Source organism: Dreissena polymorpha, chromosome 14 (assembly GCF_020536995.1).
Source record: "Dreissena polymorpha isolate Duluth1 chromosome 14, UMN_Dpol_1.0, whole genome shotgun sequence".
Lineage (NCBI taxonomy): Eukaryota > Metazoa > Mollusca > Bivalvia > Myida > Dreissenidae > Dreissena > Dreissena polymorpha.
Genome location: NC_068368.1, coordinates 57,748,417 through 57,768,395, shown reverse-complemented (window position 1 = coordinate 57,768,395; position 19,979 = coordinate 57,748,417). Strand labels below are relative to the sequence as shown.

The 19,979-nt window shown below is 38.4% G+C and overlaps 1 protein-coding gene and 1 long non-coding RNA gene across 16 annotated transcripts in view; one reads left to right on the top strand and one right to left on the bottom strand.

The window, feature by feature from the left end:
• Positions 1-2,143: 2,143 nt before the first annotated feature.
• On the bottom strand, positions 2,144-19,027 carry LOC127857075 (uncharacterized). Of its 13 annotated transcripts, XR_008038316.1 has the most exons (16): positions 17,768-19,027; positions 17,379-17,465; positions 15,600-15,759; positions 15,211-15,297; positions 13,432-13,591; positions 13,043-13,129; positions 11,264-11,423; positions 10,875-10,961; positions 9,096-9,255; positions 8,707-8,793; positions 6,928-7,087; positions 6,539-6,625; positions 4,760-4,919; positions 4,371-4,457; positions 2,594-2,753; positions 2,144-2,289 (listed from the first exon to the last, which is right to left on the bottom strand). It is a non-coding gene; the product is annotated as an uncharacterized LOC127857075 (long non-coding RNA). The 13 variants fall into 13 exon arrangements; XR_008038311.1 differs by lacking the exons at positions 17,379-17,465; positions 17,768-19,027 and having other exon boundaries at positions 15,600-16,913; XR_008038323.1 differs by lacking the exons at positions 2,594-2,753; positions 4,371-4,457; positions 17,379-17,465; positions 17,768-19,027 and having other exon boundaries at positions 15,600-16,913.
• A 30-nt stretch (positions 19,028-19,057) lies between these two features.
• The window catches only part of LOC127857074 (condensin complex subunit 3-like), a 67,357-nt gene continuing 66,435 nt past the window's right edge, over positions 19,058-19,979 (top strand). For 2 of the 3 annotated variants that reach the window (XM_052393409.1, XM_052393407.1), the window contains exon 1: positions 19,058-19,158. The gene's annotated coding sequence lies outside the window, so the exon portion shown is untranslated. Of the gene's footprint in view, positions 19,176-19,979 lie in introns of all 3 variants that reach the window. The other variant, XM_052393408.1, reaches the window with a different exon arrangement.

Sequence of the window (19,979 nt, the reverse complement as noted above, 5' to 3'; positions counted from 1 at the left end):
AAGTTTTCTGTCACACCTGGACCTATGATTCCTCGGCTCGAGTTCCGTCTCGGACAGGCTCCGGAAAGTGTCAGTCTGGCCCGGGTGCTCAATTCCGTGTAATCTGAGAAAACAAAAAGGTTTTAGTGCACATTTAACCATTACGGTGCTAATTATGTAAGTGAGATACAATTAGAGTAAGCTTTCAATAGTCTGTGTGGCTTTATTTACTGTAAAACGGATAAGTCACCATGCCGGCATCACATTGTCGGGCACACTGGCAAAGTTATCGCCAAAAAATGTGGTTTCAGAGCTGCAGTAATTGTAAAAAAAAACAACAATTTGCCTAATTTGGTGACAAAAGTGTGCATGATATCAAAGAAATCATTTTACAATAGATTCATTGAAAATAACAGTTCTACTAACCTGCAAAGACACCGATCCTCTCGACACGAATGGGCGAGTGTTGAGGGCCGTCTCCGAAATCAGTCATACTGTGCAGTTTTTGATGGCCTGTCACTTCAGCCGGACTTGTAAAACCAATTGGACAGCAGTTCAGGCAGAGCTATAAGACTAATTCCGACACCACCTAAAAATGTACCATTTAGGTTTACGTATAATATTGAGGTCACTTAAATACAGATTCCCTGCTGTTTTCACGCACGGTCTATCACAACAAACATCGTTCCAAGAAAGAAAGCATAATATTATTATCCTTTTTGTGTTTTCAGCTGAATACTTGATTTAACTTGAAACTCAGCAAGATATCCAAACAGGAAAAATAAGGCAAAGTAGTGTTATTCTGAGTAGACTCTGCCTCGGCGGGATTGAAAGCGAAGGCAGATAGCAGTGTCGGTCCAAAATTGCTTGCATGGAAAAACAACACACATTACATTTTTTAAATAGTTAAAAGGCTAAAAGTAAACAATAGCAATAATACAGATGAAATAAGACAGGAATTAGGTTCATTATTGAGATTGATGCAAATTAATGTCAAAATGTCACTGAAAAACAATACCGAGTGTTTACGTAGTCTTAGAATGTGTCTTCGGAACAGGTTTCGGAGTGATTTTCAAGCATTTACCCCCTTAGGACCCCCAAGTGCAACAGCCCAATTGCAAACAGCCCTTAATTGGGTCAAAATGACATCTGGTAGTTATGTTTTGCAATACAGAGAGTTTTTGATGGTAAATTGTCAACATTCTGGAAGACGACTAACTTGGTCGGAAGTTCTTAAAGGTTACACATGCCCAATTAATTTCCTTCTTTGTTATATATAGAATTCGCAATCTTTGATATCAAATTTTCACCATGACCCGAGCGATAAGCCAATATATAACTATACATGACTGGAAAGGGTGGTTTCATAAACTTACAAAAAAACTGCATTTGAAAAAATTCTATACGGTGTAACTCAAAATAATTACCTTAGAGCATATGAACCCGGTTTTGACAGCTACCGGCACTGCCATTTTGAAGGCAAAAACCATGCCCTACTATTGAGGCTGGCAACCACTAACATACAAAGAATGCACAAATCAGGCCTTTTGCCCTGTGACTTACACATGTACCTTTAAACTGACACCTAAACTCTTCATTTCAGATACATTTTTAAAATCTTATGCACCAGGACCTGCATCATATGTACTAAGTAGCAAACCGACTGCATTAACCCCCCAAATTCCACTTCCGTTTAGGATAATGTAACCTATAAGGGAACCCAACCCCTTCAAATTTGAATTAAAGGCACTTTTTCCAGAGGTATAATCTGTTTTAAAAAGATCACAAAGTTCCAGTACCATGAACACCAGATTTATATTCATTAAAGTTGACGTTGAAAGCGTCACGCGTAACAGCGTTTCGCGTCAAGAATTAAGGTAGAAAAGCCGACCTTGGTTACATCATACAGACAGCACTTAGACTCCATACAAGGCATCACTTTCGATTCTAATAGCATAGCAGATGTAACATATGACTTAATAAGTGAAAACAAATCATCAATGGCATTATATGTGCATCATAGCAGGTTTTGAACAAGATCCGAACAAAACTTTTTATATATTTTTTTGGCACATTTTAGGTAAAATCCATGTAGAAGCAGCATTTCTGATGTCATTTGACCCAAACAAAAGGGCTTGCTCGCATGGGAAAACAAACACACTTTACTTCCTGACGCAAAAAAAAGTCATCGTCAGACATGAGCTTTAAGTTTTCTGTCACAACCTGGACCTATGATTCCTCGGCTCGAGTTCCGTCTCGGACAGGCTCCGGAAAGTGTCAGTCTGGCCCGGGTGCTCAATTCCGTGTAATCTGAGAAAACAAAAAGTTGTTTAGTGCACATTTACCCATTACGGTGCTAACTTATGTAAGTGAGATACAATTAGAGTAAGCTTTCAATAGTCTGTGTGGCTTTATTTACTGTAAACGGATAAGTCACCATGCCGGCATCACATTGTCGGGCACACTGGCAAAGTTATCGCCACAAAATGTGGTTTCAGAGCTGCAGTAATTGTAAAAAAACAACAATTTGCCTAATTTTGGTGACAAAAGTGTGCCATGATATCAAAGAAATCATTTTACAATAGATTTCATTGAAAATAACAGCGTACTAAACCTGCAAAGACACCGATCCTCTCGACACGACTGGGCGAGTGTTGAGGGCCGTCTCCGAATCAGTCATACTGTGCAGTTTTTGATGGCCTGTCACTTCAGCCGGACTTGTAAACCAATTGGACAGCAGTTCAGGCAGAGCTATAGACTAATTCCGACACCACCTAAAAATGTACATTTAGGTTTACGTATAATATTGAGGTCACTTAAATACAGATTCCCTGCTGTTTTTCACGCACGGTCTATCACAACAACATCGTTCCAAGAAAGAAAGCATAATATTATTATCCTTTTTGTGTTTTCAGCTGAATACTTGATTTAACTTGAACTCAGCAAGATATCCAAACAGGAAAAATAAGGCAAAGTAGTGTTATTCTGAGTAGATCTGCCTGGCGGGATTGAAAGCGAAGGCAGATAGCAGTGTCGGTCCAAAATTGCTTGCATGGAAAAACAACACACATTACATTTTAATAGTAAAAGGCTAAAAGTAAACAATAGCAATAAATACAGATGAAATAAAGACAGGAATTAGGTTCATTATTGAGATTGATGCAAATTAATGTCAAAATGTCACTGAAAAACAATACCGAGTGTTTACGTAGTCTTAGAATGTGTCTTCGGAACAGGTTTCGGAGTGATTTTCAAGCATTTACCCCCCTTAGGACCCCAAGTGCAACAGCCCAATTGCAAACAGCCCTTAATTGGGTCAAAATGACATCTGGTAGTTATGTTTTGCAATACAGAGAGTTTTTGATGGTAAATTGTCAACATTCTGGAAGACGACTAACTTGGTCGGAAGTTCTTAAAGGTTACACATGCCCAATTAATTTCCTTCTTTGTATATATAGAATTCGCAATCTTTGATCTCAAATTTCACCATGACCGAGCGATAAGCCAATATATAACTATACATGACTGGAAAGGTGGTTTCATAAACTTACAAAAAAACTGCATTTGAAAAAATTCTATACGGTGTAACTCAAAATAATTACCTTAGAGCATATGAACCGGTTTTGACAGCTACCGGCACTGCCATTTGAAGGCAAAAACCATGCCCTACTATTGAGGCTGGCAACCACTAACATACAAAGAAATGCACAAATCAGGCCTTTTGCCCTGTGACTTACACATGTACCTTTAAACTGACACCTAAACTCTTCATTTCAGATACATTTTTAAAATCTTATGCACCAGGACCTGCATCATATGTACTAAGTAGCAAACCGACTGCATGTAACCCCCCAAATTCCACTTCCGTTTAGGATAATGTAACCTATAAGGGAACCCAACCCCTTCAAATTTGAATTAAAGGCACTTTTTCCAGAGGTATAATCTGTTTTAAAAAAGATCACAAAGTTCCAGTACCATGACACACAGATTTATTCATTAAAGTTGACGTTGAAAGCGTCACGCGTAACAGCGTTTCGCGTCAAGAATTAAGGTAGAAAAGCCGACCTTGGTTACATCATACAGACAGCACTTAGACTCCATACAAGGCATCACTTTCGATTCTAATAGCATAGCAGATGTAACATATGACTTAATAAGTGAAAACAAATCATCAATGGCATTATATGTGCATCATAGCAGGTTTTGAACAAGATCCGAACAAACTTTTTATATATTTTTTGGCACATTTTAGGTAAAATCCATGTAGAAGCAGCATTTCTGATGTCATTTGACCCAACAAAAGGGCTTGCTCGCATGGGAAAACAACACACTTTACTTCCTGACGCAAAAAAAGTCATCGTCAGACATGAGCTTTAAGTTTTCTGTCACACCTGGACCTATGATTCCTCGGCTCGAGTTCCGTCTCGGACAGGCTCCGGAAAGTGTCAGTCTGGCCCGGGTGCTCAATTCCGTGTAATCTGAGAAAACAAAAAGTTGTTTAGTGCACATTTACCCATTACGGTGCTAACTTATGTAAGTGAGATACAATTAGAGTAAGCTTTCAATAGTCTGTGTGGCTTTATTTACTGTAAACGGATAAGTCACCATGCCGGCATCACATTGTCGGGCACACTGGCAAAGTTATCGCCACAAAATGTGGTTTCAGAGCTGCAGTAATTGTAAAAAACAACAATTTGCCTAATTTTGGTGACAAAAGTGTGCCATGATATCAAAGAAATCATTTTACAATAGATTTCATTGAAAATAACAGCGTACTAACCTGCAAAGACACCGATCCTCTCGACACGACTGGGCGAGTGTTGAGGGCCGTCTCCGAATCAGTCATACTGTGCAGTTTTTGATGGCCTGTCACTTCAGCCGGACTTGTAAACCAATTGGACAGCAGTTCAGGCAGAGCTATAGACTAATTCCGACACCACCTAAAAATGTACATTTAGGTTTACGTATAATATTGAGGTCACTTAAATACAGATTCCCTGCTGTTTTTCACGCACGGTCTATCACAACAACATCGTTCCAAGAAAGAAAGCATAATATTATTATCCTTTTTGTGTTTTCAGCTGAATACTTGATTTAACTTGAACTCAGCAAGATATCCAAACAGGAAAAATAAGGCAAAGTAGTGTTATTCTGAGTAGATCTGCCTGGCGGGATTGAAAGCGAAGGCAGATAGCAGTGTCGGTCCAAAATTGCTTGCATGGAAAAACAACACACATTACATTTTAAATAGTAAAAGGCTAAAAGTAAACAATAGCAATAAATACAGATGAAATAAAGACAGGAATTAGGTTCATTATTGAGATTGATGCAAATTAATGTCAAAATGTCACTGAAAAACAATACCGAGTGTTTACGTAGTCTTAGAATGTGTCTTCGGAACAGGTTTCGGAGTGATTTTCAAGCATTTACCCCCCTTAGGACCCCAAGTGCAACAGCCCAATTGCAAACAGCCCTTAATTGGGTCAAAATGACATCTGGTAGTTATGTTTTGCAATACAGAGAGTTTTTGATGGTAAATTGTCAACATTCTGGAAGACGACTAACTTGGTCGGAAGTTCTTAAAGGTTACACATGCCCAATTAATTTCCTTCTTTGTTATATATAGAATTCGCAATCTTTGATCTCAAATTTCACCATGACCGAGCGATAAGCCAATATATAACTATACATGACTGGAAAGGTGGTTTCATAAACTTACAAAAAAACTGCATTTGAAAAAATTCTATACGGTGTAACTCAAAATAATTACCTTAGAGCATATGAACCGGTTTTGACAGCTACCGGCACTGCCATTTGAAGGCAAAAACCATGCCCTACTATTGAGGCTGGCAACCACTAACATACAAAGAAATGCACAAATCAGGCCTTTTGCCCTGTGACTTACACATGTACCTTTAAACTGACACCTAAACTCTTCATTTCAGATACATTTTTAAAATCTTATGCACCAGGACCTGCATCATATGTACTAAGTAGCAAACCGACTGCATGTAACCCCCCAAATTCCACTTCCGTTTAGGATAATGTAACCTATAAGGGAACCCAACCCCTTCAAATTTGAATTAAAGGCACTTTTTCCAGAGGTATAATCTGTTTTAAAAAAGATCACAAAGTTCCAGTACCATGACACACAGATTTATTCATTAAAGTTGACGTTGAAAGCGTCACGCGTAACAGCGTTTCGCGTCAAGAATTAAGGTAGAAAAGCCGACCTTGGTTACATCATACAGACAGCACTTAGACTCCATACAAGGCATCACTTTCGATTCTAATAGCATAGCAGATGTAACATATGACTTAATAAGTGAAAACAAATCATCAATGGCATTATATGTGCATCATAGCAGGTTTTGAACAAGATCCGAACAAACTTTTTATATATTTTTTGGCACATTTTAGGTAAAATCCATGTAGAAGCAGCATTTCTGATGTCATTTGACCCAACAAAAGGGCTTGCTCGCATGGGAAAACAACACACTTTACTTCCTGACGCAAAAAAAGTCATCGTCAGACATGAGCTTTAAGTTTTCTGTCACACCTGGACCTATGATTCCTCGGCTCGAGTTCCGTCTCGGACAGGCTCCGGAAAGTGTCAGTCTGGCCCGGGTGCTCAATTCCGTGTAATCTGAGAAAACAAAAAGTTGTTTAGTGCACATTTACCCATTACGGTGCTAACTTATGTAAGTGAGATACAATTAGAGTAAGCTTTCAATAGTCTGTGTGGCTTTATTTACTGTAAACGGATAAGTCACCATGCCGGCATCACATTGTCGGGCACACTGGCAAAGTTATCGCCACAAAATGTGGTTTCAGAGCTGCAGTAATTGTAAAAAACAACAATTTGCCTAATTTTGGTGACAAAAGTGTGCCATGATATCAAAGAAATCATTTTACAATAGATTTCATTGAAAATAACAGCGTACTAACCTGCAAAGACACCGATCCTCTCGACACGACTGGGCGAGTGTTGAGGGCCGTCTCCGAATCAGTCATACTGTGCAGTTTTTGATGGCCTGTCACTTCAGCCGGACTTGTAAACCAATTGGACAGCAGTTCAGGCAGAGCTATAGACTAATTCCGACACCACCTAAAAATGTACATTTAGGTTTACGTATAATATTGAGGTCACTTAAATACAGATTCCCTGCTGTTTTTCACGCACGGTCTATCACAACAACATCGTTCCAAGAAAGAAAGCATAATATTATTATCCTTTTTGTGTTTTCAGCTGAATACTTGATTTAACTTGAACTCAGCAAGATATCCAAACAGGAAAAATAAGGCAAAGTAGTGTTATTCTGAGTAGATCTGCCTGGCGGGATTGAAAGCGAAGGCAGATAGCAGTGTCGGTCCAAAATTGCTTGCATGGAAAAACAACACACATTACATTTTAAATAGTAAAAGGCTAAAAGTAAACAATAGCAATAAATACAGATGAAATAAAGACAGGAATTAGGTTCATTATTGAGATTGATGCAAATTAATGTCAAAATGTCACTGAAAAACAATACCGAGTGTTTACGTAGTCTTAGAATGTGTCTTCGGAACAGGTTTCGGAGTGATTTTCAAGCATTTACCCCCCTTAGGACCCCAAGTGCAACAGCCCAATTGCAAACAGCCCTTAATTGGGTCAAAATGACATCTGGTAGTTATGTTTTGCAATACAGAGAGTTTTTGATGGTAAATTGTCAACATTCTGGAAGACGACTAACTTGGTCGGAAGTTCTTAAAGGTTACACATGCCCAATTAATTTCCTTCTTTGTTATATATAGAATTCGCAATCTTTGATCTCAAATTTCACCATGACCGAGCGATAAGCCAATATATAACTATACATGACTGGAAAGGTGGTTTCATAAACTTACAAAAAAACTGCATTTGAAAAAATTCTATACGGTGTAACTCAAAATAATTACCTTAGAGCATATGAACCGGTTTTGACAGCTACCGGCACTGCCATTTGAAGGCAAAAACCATGCCCTACTATTGAGGCTGGCAACCACTAACATACAAAGAAATGCACAAATCAGGCCTTTTGCCCTGTGACTTACACATGTACCTTTAAACTGACACCTAAACTCTTCATTTCAGATACATTTTTAAAATCTTATGCACCAGGACCTGCATCATATGTACTAAGTAGCAAACCGACTGCATGTAACCCCCCAAATTCCACTTCCGTTTAGGATAATGTAACCTATAAGGGAACCCAACCCCTTCAAATTTGAATTAAAGGCACTTTTTCCAGAGGTATAATCTGTTTTAAAAAAGATCACAAAGTTCCAGTACCATGACACACAGATTTATTCATTAAAGTTGACGTTGAAAGCGTCACGCGTAACAGCGTTTCGCGTCAAGAATTAAGGTAGAAAAGCCGACCTTGGTTACATCATACAGACAGCACTTAGACTCCATACAAGGCATCACTTTCGATTCTAATAGCATAGCAGATGTAACATATGACTTAATAAGTGAAAACAAATCATCAATGGCATTATATGTGCATCATAGCAGGTTTTGAACAAGATCCGAACAAACTTTTTATATATTTTTTGGCACATTTTAGGTAAAATCCATGTAGAAGCAGCATTTCTGATGTCATTTGACCCAACAAAAGGGCTTGCTCGCATGGGAAAACAACACACTTTACTTCCTGACGCAAAAAAAGTCATCGTCAGACATGAGCTTTAAGTTTTCTGTCACACCTGGACCTATGATTCCTCGGCTCGAGTTCCGTCTCGGACAGGCTCCGGAAAGTGTCAGTCTGGCCCGGGTGCTCAATTCCGTGTAATCTGAGAAAACAAAAAGTTGTTTAGTGCACATTTACCCATTACGGTGCTAACTTATGTAAGTGAGATACAATTAGAGTAAGCTTTCAATAGTCTGTGTGGCTTTATTTACTGTAAACGGATAAGTCACCATGCCGGCATCACATTGTCGGGCACACTGGCAAAGTTATCGCCACAAAATGTGGTTTCAGAGCTGCAGTAATTGTAAAAAACAACAATTTGCCTAATTTTGGTGACAAAAGTGTGCCATGATATCAAAGAAATCATTTTACAATAGATTTCATTGAAAATAACAGCGTACTAACCTGCAAAGACACCGATCCTCTCGACACGACTGGGCGAGTGTTGAGGGCCGTCTCCGAATCAGTCATACTGTGCAGTTTTTGATGGCCTGTCACTTCAGCCGGACTTGTAAACCAATTGGACAGCAGTTCAGGCAGAGCTATAGACTAATTCCGACACCACCTAAAAATGTACATTTAGGTTTACGTATAATATTGAGGTCACTTAAATACAGATTCCCTGCTGTTTTTCACGCACGGTCTATCACAACAACATCGTTCCAAGAAAGAAAGCATAATATTATTATCCTTTTTGTGTTTTCAGCTGAATACTTGATTTAACTTGAACTCAGCAAGATATCCAAACAGGAAAAATAAGGCAAAGTAGTGTTATTCTGAGTAGATCTGCCTGGCGGGATTGAAAGCGAAGGCAGATAGCAGTGTCGGTCCAAAATTGCTTGCATGGAAAAACAACACACATTACATTTTAAATAGTAAAAGGCTAAAAGTAAACAATAGCAATAAATACAGATGAAATAAAGACAGGAATTAGGTTCATTATTGAGATTGATGCAAATTAATGTCAAAATGTCACTGAAAAACAATACCGAGTGTTTACGTAGTCTTAGAATGTGTCTTCGGAACAGGTTTCGGAGTGATTTTCAAGCATTTACCCCCCTTAGGACCCCAAGTGCAACAGCCCAATTGCAAACAGCCCTTAATTGGGTCAAAATGACATCTGGTAGTTATGTTTTGCAATACAGAGAGTTTTTGATGGTAAATTGTCAACATTCTGGAAGACGACTAACTTGGTCGGAAGTTCTTAAAGGTTACACATGCCCAATTAATTTCCTTCTTTGTTATATATAGAATTCGCAATCTTTGATCTCAAATTTCACCATGACCGAGCGATAAGCCAATATATAACTATACATGACTGGAAAGGTGGTTTCATAAACTTACAAAAAAACTGCATTTGAAAAAATTCTATACGGTGTAACTCAAAATAATTACCTTAGAGCATATGAACCGGTTTTGACAGCTACCGGCACTGCCATTTGAAGGCAAAAACCATGCCCTACTATTGAGGCTGGCAACCACTAACATACAAAGAAATGCACAAATCAGGCCTTTTGCCCTGTGACTTACACATGTACCTTTAAACTGACACCTAAACTCTTCATTTCAGATACATTTTTAAAATCTTATGCACCAGGACCTGCATCATATGTACTAAGTAGCAAACCGACTGCATGTAACCCCCCAAATTCCACTTCCGTTTAGGATAATGTAACCTATAAGGGAACCCAACCCCTTCAAATTTGAATTAAAGGCACTTTTTCCAGAGGTATAATCTGTTTTAAAAAAGATCACAAAGTTCCAGTACCATGACACACAGATTTATTCATTAAAGTTGACGTTGAAAGCGTCACGCGTAACAGCGTTTCGCGTCAAGAATTAAGGTAGAAAAGCCGACCTTGGTTACATCATACAGACAGCACTTAGACTCCATACAAGGCATCACTTTCGATTCTAATAGCATAGCAGATGTAACATATGACTTAATAAGTGAAAACAAATCATCAATGGCATTATATGTGCATCATAGCAGGTTTTGAACAAGATCCGAACAAACTTTTTATATATTTTTTGGCACATTTTAGGTAAAATCCATGTAGAAGCAGCATTTCTGATGTCATTTGACCCAACAAAAGGGCTTGCTCGCATGGGAAAACAACACACTTTACTTCCTGACGCAAAAAAAGTCATCGTCAGACATGAGCTTTAAGTTTTCTGTCACACCTGGACCTATGATTCCTCGGCTCGAGTTCCGTCTCGGACAGGCTCCGGAAAGTGTCAGTCTGGCCCGGGTGCTCAATTCCGTGTAATCTGAGAAAACAAAAAGTTGTTTAGTGCACATTTACCCATTACGGTGCTAACTTATGTAAGTGAGATACAATTAGAGTAAGCTTTCAATAGTCTGTGTGGCTTTATTTACTGTAAACGGATAAGTCACCATGCCGGCATCACATTGTCGGGCACACTGGCAAAGTTATCGCCACAAAATGTGGTTTCAGAGCTGCAGTAATTGTAAAAAACAACAATTTGCCTAATTTTGGTGACAAAAGTGTGCCATGATATCAAAGAAATCATTTTACAATAGATTTCATTGAAAATAACAGCGTACTAACCTGCAAAGACACCGATCCTCTCGACACGACTGGGCGAGTGTTGAGGGCCGTCTCCGAATCAGTCATACTGTGCAGTTTTTGATGGCCTGTCACTTCAGCCGGACTTGTAAACCAATTGGACAGCAGTTCAGGCAGAGCTATAGACTAATTCCGACACCACCTAAAAATGTACATTTAGGTTTACGTATAATATTGAGGTCACTTAAATACAGATTCCCTGCTGTTTTTCACGCACGGTCTATCACAACAACATCGTTCCAAGAAAGAAAGCATAATATTATTATCCTTTTTGTGTTTTCAGCTGAATACTTGATTTAACTTGAACTCAGCAAGATATCCAAACAGGAAAAATAAGGCAAAGTAGTGTTATTCTGAGTAGATCTGCCTGGCGGGATTGAAAGCGAAGGCAGATAGCAGTGTCGGTCCAAAATTGCTTGCATGGAAAAACAACACACATTACATTTTAAATAGTAAAAGGCTAAAAGTAAACAATAGCAATAAATACAGATGAAATAAAGACAGGAATTAGGTTCATTATTGAGATTGATGCAAATTAATGTCAAAATGTCACTGAAAAACAATACCGAGTGTTTACGTAGTCTTAGAATGTGTCTTCGGAACAGGTTTCGGAGTGATTTTCAAGCATTTACCCCCCTTAGGACCCCAAGTGCAACAGCCCAATTGCAAACAGCCCTTAATTGGGTCAAAATGACATCTGGTAGTTATGTTTTGCAATACAGAGAGTTTTTGATGGTAAATTGTCAACATTCTGGAAGACGACTAACTTGGTCGGAAGTTCTTAAAGGTTACACATGCCCAATTAATTTCCTTCTTTGTTATATATAGAATTCGCAATCTTTGATCTCAAATTTCACCATGACCGAGCGATAAGCCAATATATAACTATACATGACTGGAAAGGTGGTTTCATAAACTTACAAAAAAACTGCATTTGAAAAAATTCTATACGGTGTAACTCAAAATAATTACCTTAGAGCATATGAACCGGTTTTGACAGCTACCGGCACTGCCATTTGAAGGCAAAAACCATGCCCTACTATTGAGGCTGGCAACCACTAACATACAAAGAAATGCACAAATCAGGCCTTTTGCCCTGTGACTTACACATGTACCTTTAAACTGACACCTAAACTCTTCATTTCAGATACATTTTTAAAATCTTATGCACCAGGACCTGCATCATATGTACTAAGTAGCAAACCGACTGCATGTAACCCCCCAAATTCCACTTCCGTTTAGGATAATGTAACCTATAAGGGAACCCAACCCCTTCAAATTTGAATTAAAGGCACTTTTTCCAGAGGTATAATCTGTTTTAAAAAAGATCACAAAGTTCCAGTACCATGACACACAGATTTATTCATTAAAGTTGACGTTGAAAGCGTCACGCGTAACAGCGTTTCGCGTCAAGAATTAAGGTAGAAAAGCCGACCTTGGTTACATCATACAGACAGCACTTAGACTCCATACAAGGCATCACTTTCGATTCTAATAGCATAGCAGATGTAACATATGACTTAATAAGTGAAAACAAATCATCAATGGCATTATATGTGCATCATAGCAGGTTTTGAACAAGATCCGAACAAACTTTTTATATATTTTTTGGCACATTTTAGGTAAAATCCATGTAGAAGCAGCATTTCTGATGTCATTTGACCCAACAAAAGGGCTTGCTCGCATGGGAAAACAACACACTTTACTTCCTGACGCAAAAAAAGTCATCGTCAGACATGAGCTTTAAGTTTTCTGTCACACCTGGACCTATGATTCCTCGGCTCGAGTTCCGTCTCGGACAGGCTCCGGAAAGTGTCAGTCTGGCCCGGGTGCTCAATTCCGTGTAATCTGAGAAAACAAAAAGTTGTTTAGTGCACATTTACCCATTACGGTGCTAACTTATGTAAGTGAGATACAATTAGAGTAAGCTTTCAATAGTCTGTGTGGCTTTATTTACTGTAAACGGATAAGTCACCATGCCGGCATCACATTGTCGGGCACACTGGCAAAGTTATCGCCACAAAATGTGGTTTCAGAGCTGCAGTAATTGTAAAAAACAACAATTTGCCTAATTTTGGTGACAAAAGTGTGCCATGATATCAAAGAAATCATTTTACAATAGATTTCATTGAAAATAACAGCGTACTAACCTGCAAAGACACCGATCCTCTCGACACGACTGGGCGAGTGTTGAGGGCCGTCTCCGAATCAGTCATACTGTGCAGTTTTTGATGGCCTGTCACTTCAGCCGGACTTGTAAACCAATTGGACAGCAGTTCAGGCAGAGCTATAGACTAATTCCGACACCACCTAAAAATGTACATTTAGGTTTACGTATAATATTGAGGTCACTTAAATACAGATTCCCTGCTGTTTTTCACGCACGGTCTATCACAACAACATCGTTCCAAGAAAGAAAGCATAATATTATTATCCTTTTTGTGTTTTCAGCTGAATACTTGATTTAACTTGAACTCAGCAAGATATCCAAACAGGAAAAATAAGGCAAAGTAGTGTTATTCTGAGTAGATCTGCCTGGCGGGATTGAAAGCGAAGGCAGATAGCAGTGTCGGTCCAAAATTGCTTGCATGGAAAAACAACACACATTACATTTTAAATAGTAAAAGGCTAAAAGTAAACAATAGCAATAAATACAGATGAAATAAAGACAGGAATTAGGTTCATTATTGAGATTGATGCAAATTAATGTCAAAATGTCACTGAAAAACAATACCGAGTGTTTACGTAGTCTTAGAATGTGTCTTCGGAACAGGTTTCGGAGTGATTTTCAAGCATTTACCCCCCTTAGGACCCCAAGTGCAACAGCCCAATTGCAAACAGCCCTTAATTGGGTCAAAATGACATCTGGTAGTTATGTTTTGCAATACAGAGAGTTTTTGATGGTAAATTGTCAACATTCTGGAAGACGACTAACTTGGTCGGAAGTTCTTAAAGGTTACACATGCCCAATTAATTTCCTTCTTTGTTATATATAGAATTCGCAATCTTTGATCTCAAATTTCACCATGACCGAGCGATAAGCCAATATATAACTATACATGACTGGAAAGGTGGTTTCATAAACTTACAAAAAAACTGCATTTGAAAAAATTCTATACGGTGTAACTCAAAATAATTACCTTAGAGCATATGAACCGGTTTTGACAGCTACCGGCACTGCCATTTGAAGGCAAAAACCATGCCCTACTATTGAGGCTGGCAACCACTAACATACAAAGAAATGCACAAATCAGGCCTTTTGCCCTGTGACTTACACATGTACCTTTAAACTGACACCTAAACTCTTCATTTCAGATACATTTTTAAAATCTTATGCACCAGGACCTGCATCATATGTACTAAGTAGCAAACCGACTGCATGTAACCCCCCAAATTCCACTTCCGTTTAGGATAATGTAACCTATAAGGGAACCCAACCCCTTCAAATTTGAATTAAAGGCACTTTTTCCAGAGGTATAATCTGTTTTAAAAAAGATCACAAAGTTCCAGTACCATGACACACAGATTTATTCATTAAAGTTGACGTTGAAAGCGTCACGCGTAACAGCGTTTCGCGTCAAGAATTAAGGTAGAAAAGCCGACCTTGGTTACATCATACAGACAGCACTTAGACTCCATACAAGGCATCACTTTCGATTCTAATAGCATAGCAGATGTAACATATGACTTAATAAGTGAAAACAAATCATCAATGGCATTATATGTGCATCATAGCAGGTTTTGAACAAGATCCGAACAAACTTTTTATATATTTTTTGGCACATTTTAGGTAAAATCCATGTAGAAGCAGCATTTCTGATGTCATTTGACCCAACAAAAGGGCTTGCTCGCATGGGAAAACAACACACTTTACTTCCTGACGCAAAAAAAGTCATCGTCAGACATGAGCTTTAAGTTTTCTGTCACACCTGGACCTATGATTCCTCGGCTCGAGTTCCGTCTCGGACAGGCTCCGGAAAGTGTCAGTCTGGCCCGGGTGCTCAATTCCGTGTAATCTGAGAAAACAAAAAGTTGTTTAGTGCACATTTACCCATTACGGTGCTAACTTATGTAAGTGAGATACAATTAGAGTAAGCTTTCAATAGTCTGTGTGGCTTTATTTACTGTAAACGGATAAGTCACCATGCCGGCATCACATTGTCGGGCACACTGGCAAAGTTATCGCCACAAAATGTGGTTTCAGAGCTGCAGTAATTGTAAAAAACAACAATTTGCCTAATTTTGGTGACAAAAGTGTGCCATGATATCAAAGAAATCATTTTACAATAGATTTCATTGAAAATAACAGCGTACTAACCTGCAAAGACACCGATCCTCTCGACACGACTGGGCGAGTGTTGAGGGCCGTCTCCGAATCAGTCATACTGTGCAGTTTTTGATGGCCTGTCACTTCAGCCGGACTTGTAAACCAATTGGACAGCAGTTCAGGCAGAGCTATAGACTAATTCCGACACCACCTAAAAATGTACATTTAGGTTTACGTATAATATTGAGGTCACTTAAATACAGATTCCCTGCTGTTTTTCACGCACGGTCTATCACAACAACATCGTTCCAAGAAAGAAAGCATAATATTATTATCCTTTTTGTGTTTTCAGCTGAATACTTGATTTAACTTGAACTCAGCAAGATATCCAAACAGGAAAAATAAGGCAAAGTAGTGTTATTCTGAGTAGATCTGCCTGGCGGGATTGAAAGCGAAGGCAGATAGCAGTGTCGGTCCAAAATTGCTTGCATGGAAAAACAACACACATTACATTTTAAATAGTAAAAGGCTAAAAGTAAACAATAGCAATAAATACAGATGAAATAAAGACAGGAATTAGGTTCATTATTGAGATTGATGCAAATTAATGTCAAAATGTCACTGAAAAACAATACCGAGTGTTTACGTAGTCTTAGAATGTGTCTTCGGAACAGGTTTCGGAGTGATTTTCAAGCATTTACCCCCCTTAGGACCCCAAGTGCAACAGCCCAATTGCAAACAGCCCTTAATTGGGTCAAAATGACATCTGGTAGTTATGTTTTGCAATACAGAGAGTTTTTGATGGTAAATTGTCAACATTCTGGAAGACGACTAACTTGGTCGGAAGTTCTTAAAGGTTACACATGCCCAATTAATTTCCTTCTTTGTTATATATAGAATTCGCAATCTTTGATCTCAAATTTCACCATGACCGAGCGATAAGCCAATATATAACTATACATGACTGGAAAGGTGGTTTCATAAACTTACAAAAAAACTGCATTTGAAAAAATTCTATACGGTGTAACTCAAAATAATTACCTTAGAGCATATGAACCGGTTTTGACAGCTACCGGCACTGCCATTTGAAGGCAAAAACCATGCCCTACTATTGAGGCTGGCAACCACTAACATACAAAGAAATGCACAAATCAGGCCTTTTGCCCTGTGACTTACACATGTACCTTTAAACTGACACCTAAACTCTTCATTTCAGATACATTTTTAAAATCTTATGCACCAGGACCTGCATCATATGTACTAAGTAGCAAACCGACTGCATGTAACCCCCCAAATTCCACTTCCGTTTAGGATAATGTAACCTATAAGGGAACCCAACCCCTTCAAATTTGAATTAAAGGCACTTTTTCCAGAGGTATAATCTGTTTTAAAAAAGATCACAAAGTTCCAGTACCATGACACACAGATTTATTCATTAAAGTTGACGTTGAAAGCGTCACGCGTAACAGCGTTTCGCGTCAAGAATTAAGGTAGAAAAGCCGACCTTGGTTACATCATACAGACAGCACTTAGACTCCATACAAGGCATCACTTTCGATTCTAATAGCATAGCAGATGTAACATATGACTTAATAAGTGAAAACAAATCATCAATGGCATTATATGTGCATCATAGCAGGTTTTGAACAAGATCCGAACAAACTTTTTATATATTTTTTGGCACATTTTAGGTAAAATCCATGTAGAAGCAGCATTTCTGATGTCATTTGACCCAACAAAAGGGCTTGCTCGCATGGGAAAACAACACACTTTACTTCCTGACGCAAAAAAAGTCATCGTCAGACATGAGCTTTAAGTTTTCTGTCACACCTGGACCTATGATTCCTCGGCTCGAGTTCCGTCTCGGACAGGCTCCGGAAAGTGTCAGTCTGGCCCGGGTGCTCAATTCCGTGTAATCTGAGAAAACAAAAAGTTGTTTAGTGCACATTTACCCATTACGGTGCTAACTTATGTAAGTGAGATACAATTAGAGTAAGCTTTCAATAGTCTGTGTGGCTTTATTTACTGTAAACGGATAAGTCACCATGCCGGCATCACATTGTCGGGCACACTGGCAAAGTTATCGCCACAAAATGTGGTTTCAGAGCTGCAGTAATTGTAAAAAACAACAATTTGCCTAATTTTGGTGACAAAAGTGTGCCATGATATCAAAGAAATCATTTTACAATAGATTTCATTGAAAATAACAGCGTACTAACCTGCAAAGACACCGATCCTCTCGACACGACTGGGCGAGTGTTGAGGGCCGTCTCCGAATCAGTCATACTGTGCAGTTTTTGATGGCCTGTCACTTCAGCCGGACTTGTAAACCAATTGGACAGCAGTTCAGGCAGAGCTATAGACTAATTCCGACACCACCTAAAAATGTACATTTAGGTTTACGTATAATATTGAGGTCACTTAAATACAGATTCCCTGCTGTTTTTCACGCACGGTCTATCACAACAACATCGTTCCAAGAAAGAAAGCATAATATTATTATCCTTTTTGTGTTTTCAGCTGAATACTTGATTTAACTTGAACTCAGCAAGATATCCAAACAGGAAAAATAAGGCAAAGTAGTGTTATTCTGAGTAGATCTGCCTGGCGGGATTGAAAGCGAAGGCAGATAGCAGTGTCGGTCCAAAATTGCTTGCATGGAAAAACAACACACATTACATTTTAAATAGTAAAAGGCTAAAAGTAAACAATAGCAATAAATACAGATGAAATAAAGACAGGAATTAGGTTCATTATTGAGATTGATGCAAATTAATGTCAAAATGTCACTGAAAAACAATACCGAGTGTTTACGTAGTCTTAGAATGTGTCTTCGGAACAGGTTTCGGAGTGATTTTCAAGCATTTACCCCCCTTAGGACCCCAAGTGCAACAGCCCAATTGCAAACAGCCCTTAATTGGGTCAAAATGACATCTGGTAGTTATGTTTTGCAATACAGAGAGTTTTTGATGGTAAATTGTCAACATTCTGGAAGACGACTAACTTGGTCGGAAGTTCTTAAAGGTTACACATGCCCAATTAATTTCCTTCTTTGTTATATATAGAATTCGCAATCTTTGATCTCAAATTTCACCATGACCGAGCGATAAGCCAATATATAACTATACATGACTGGAAAGGTGGTTTCATAAACTTACAAAAAAACTGCATTTGAAAAAATTCTATACGGTGTAACTCAAAATAATTACCTTAGAGCATATGAACCGGTTTTGACAGCTACCGGCACTGCCATTTGAAGGCAAAAACCATGCCCTACTATTGAGGCTGGCAACCACTAACATACAAAGAAATGCACAAATCAGGCCTTTTGCCCTGTGACTTACACATGTACCTTTAAACTGACACCTAAACTCTTCATTTCAGATACATTTTTAAAATCTTATGCACCAGGACCTGCATCATATGTACTAAGTAGCAAACCGACTGCATGTAACCCCCCAAATTCCACTTCCGTTTAGGATAATGTAACCTCCAGAGTGCTGTCATATGTCCAATCCACACCGAAGTCCGTAAATTCACGGAAACTACCGAACTCGTGTTGTTTTGTCACGTGACCAAACAAAAAAGGCGGAAACTCCAAAACGCCAAGGTACAGAACGGTGTGTTGAAAGTTTACTGTAAATTAAACATTGAATGCTCAAAATATTATCGTAATTTATTTTTGCAATACAATTTACAAGAATAATGTATTGAAATATATTGGTAATTGTAAATGCTCGATTTACTGTAGTAAGTTATTGTGTTCGTCGCGAAAACAAGTGACTATTTTTTTAAATGTTGCTGACATTCAGCATGGATAAGATAAGATAAGATTTATTTTGAGTCGGCAAGGGTTAAACAACAAACATAAGCTCAGACAGCTTGTACAACCGACTATAAAACATGATGAATAATAAATAACAAGTGTATAAAAGCTGAAAGACTGGAAACAATTTGTTCTACAATTAAAAGGCAGATATACACATAAATATATAGCATGATATTACAACATCAGATATGGTACTAAAAAATTTAGATTTGTTTACATTAAAAGTCAGATAATTTTTTAAGAGAAAGAATAAAATATCAACTAAGACACAGCATGCAGAGCATAAAAAACATATCAAGCATAAAGAGCATACATAGCATGCAGAGCATACAAAGCGTACAGAGCGTACAAAGCAACCTGAGTATACAAAGCGTAGGGCACATAAAGTATACATAGCATACATAGCAATTCAACGCAAATAAAGCACATAAAGCATGCCAGGCATACAAAATATACTAGGCATACACAGCACACAAAAATACACCTAGCAAACAAGGCATATAGAGTATATAGAGCAAGAAACACATGCAAAGCACACAAAGTATACATGCAAACCATGCATATAAAGTATATAAAGCACACAAAAAACATGCAAAGCACAC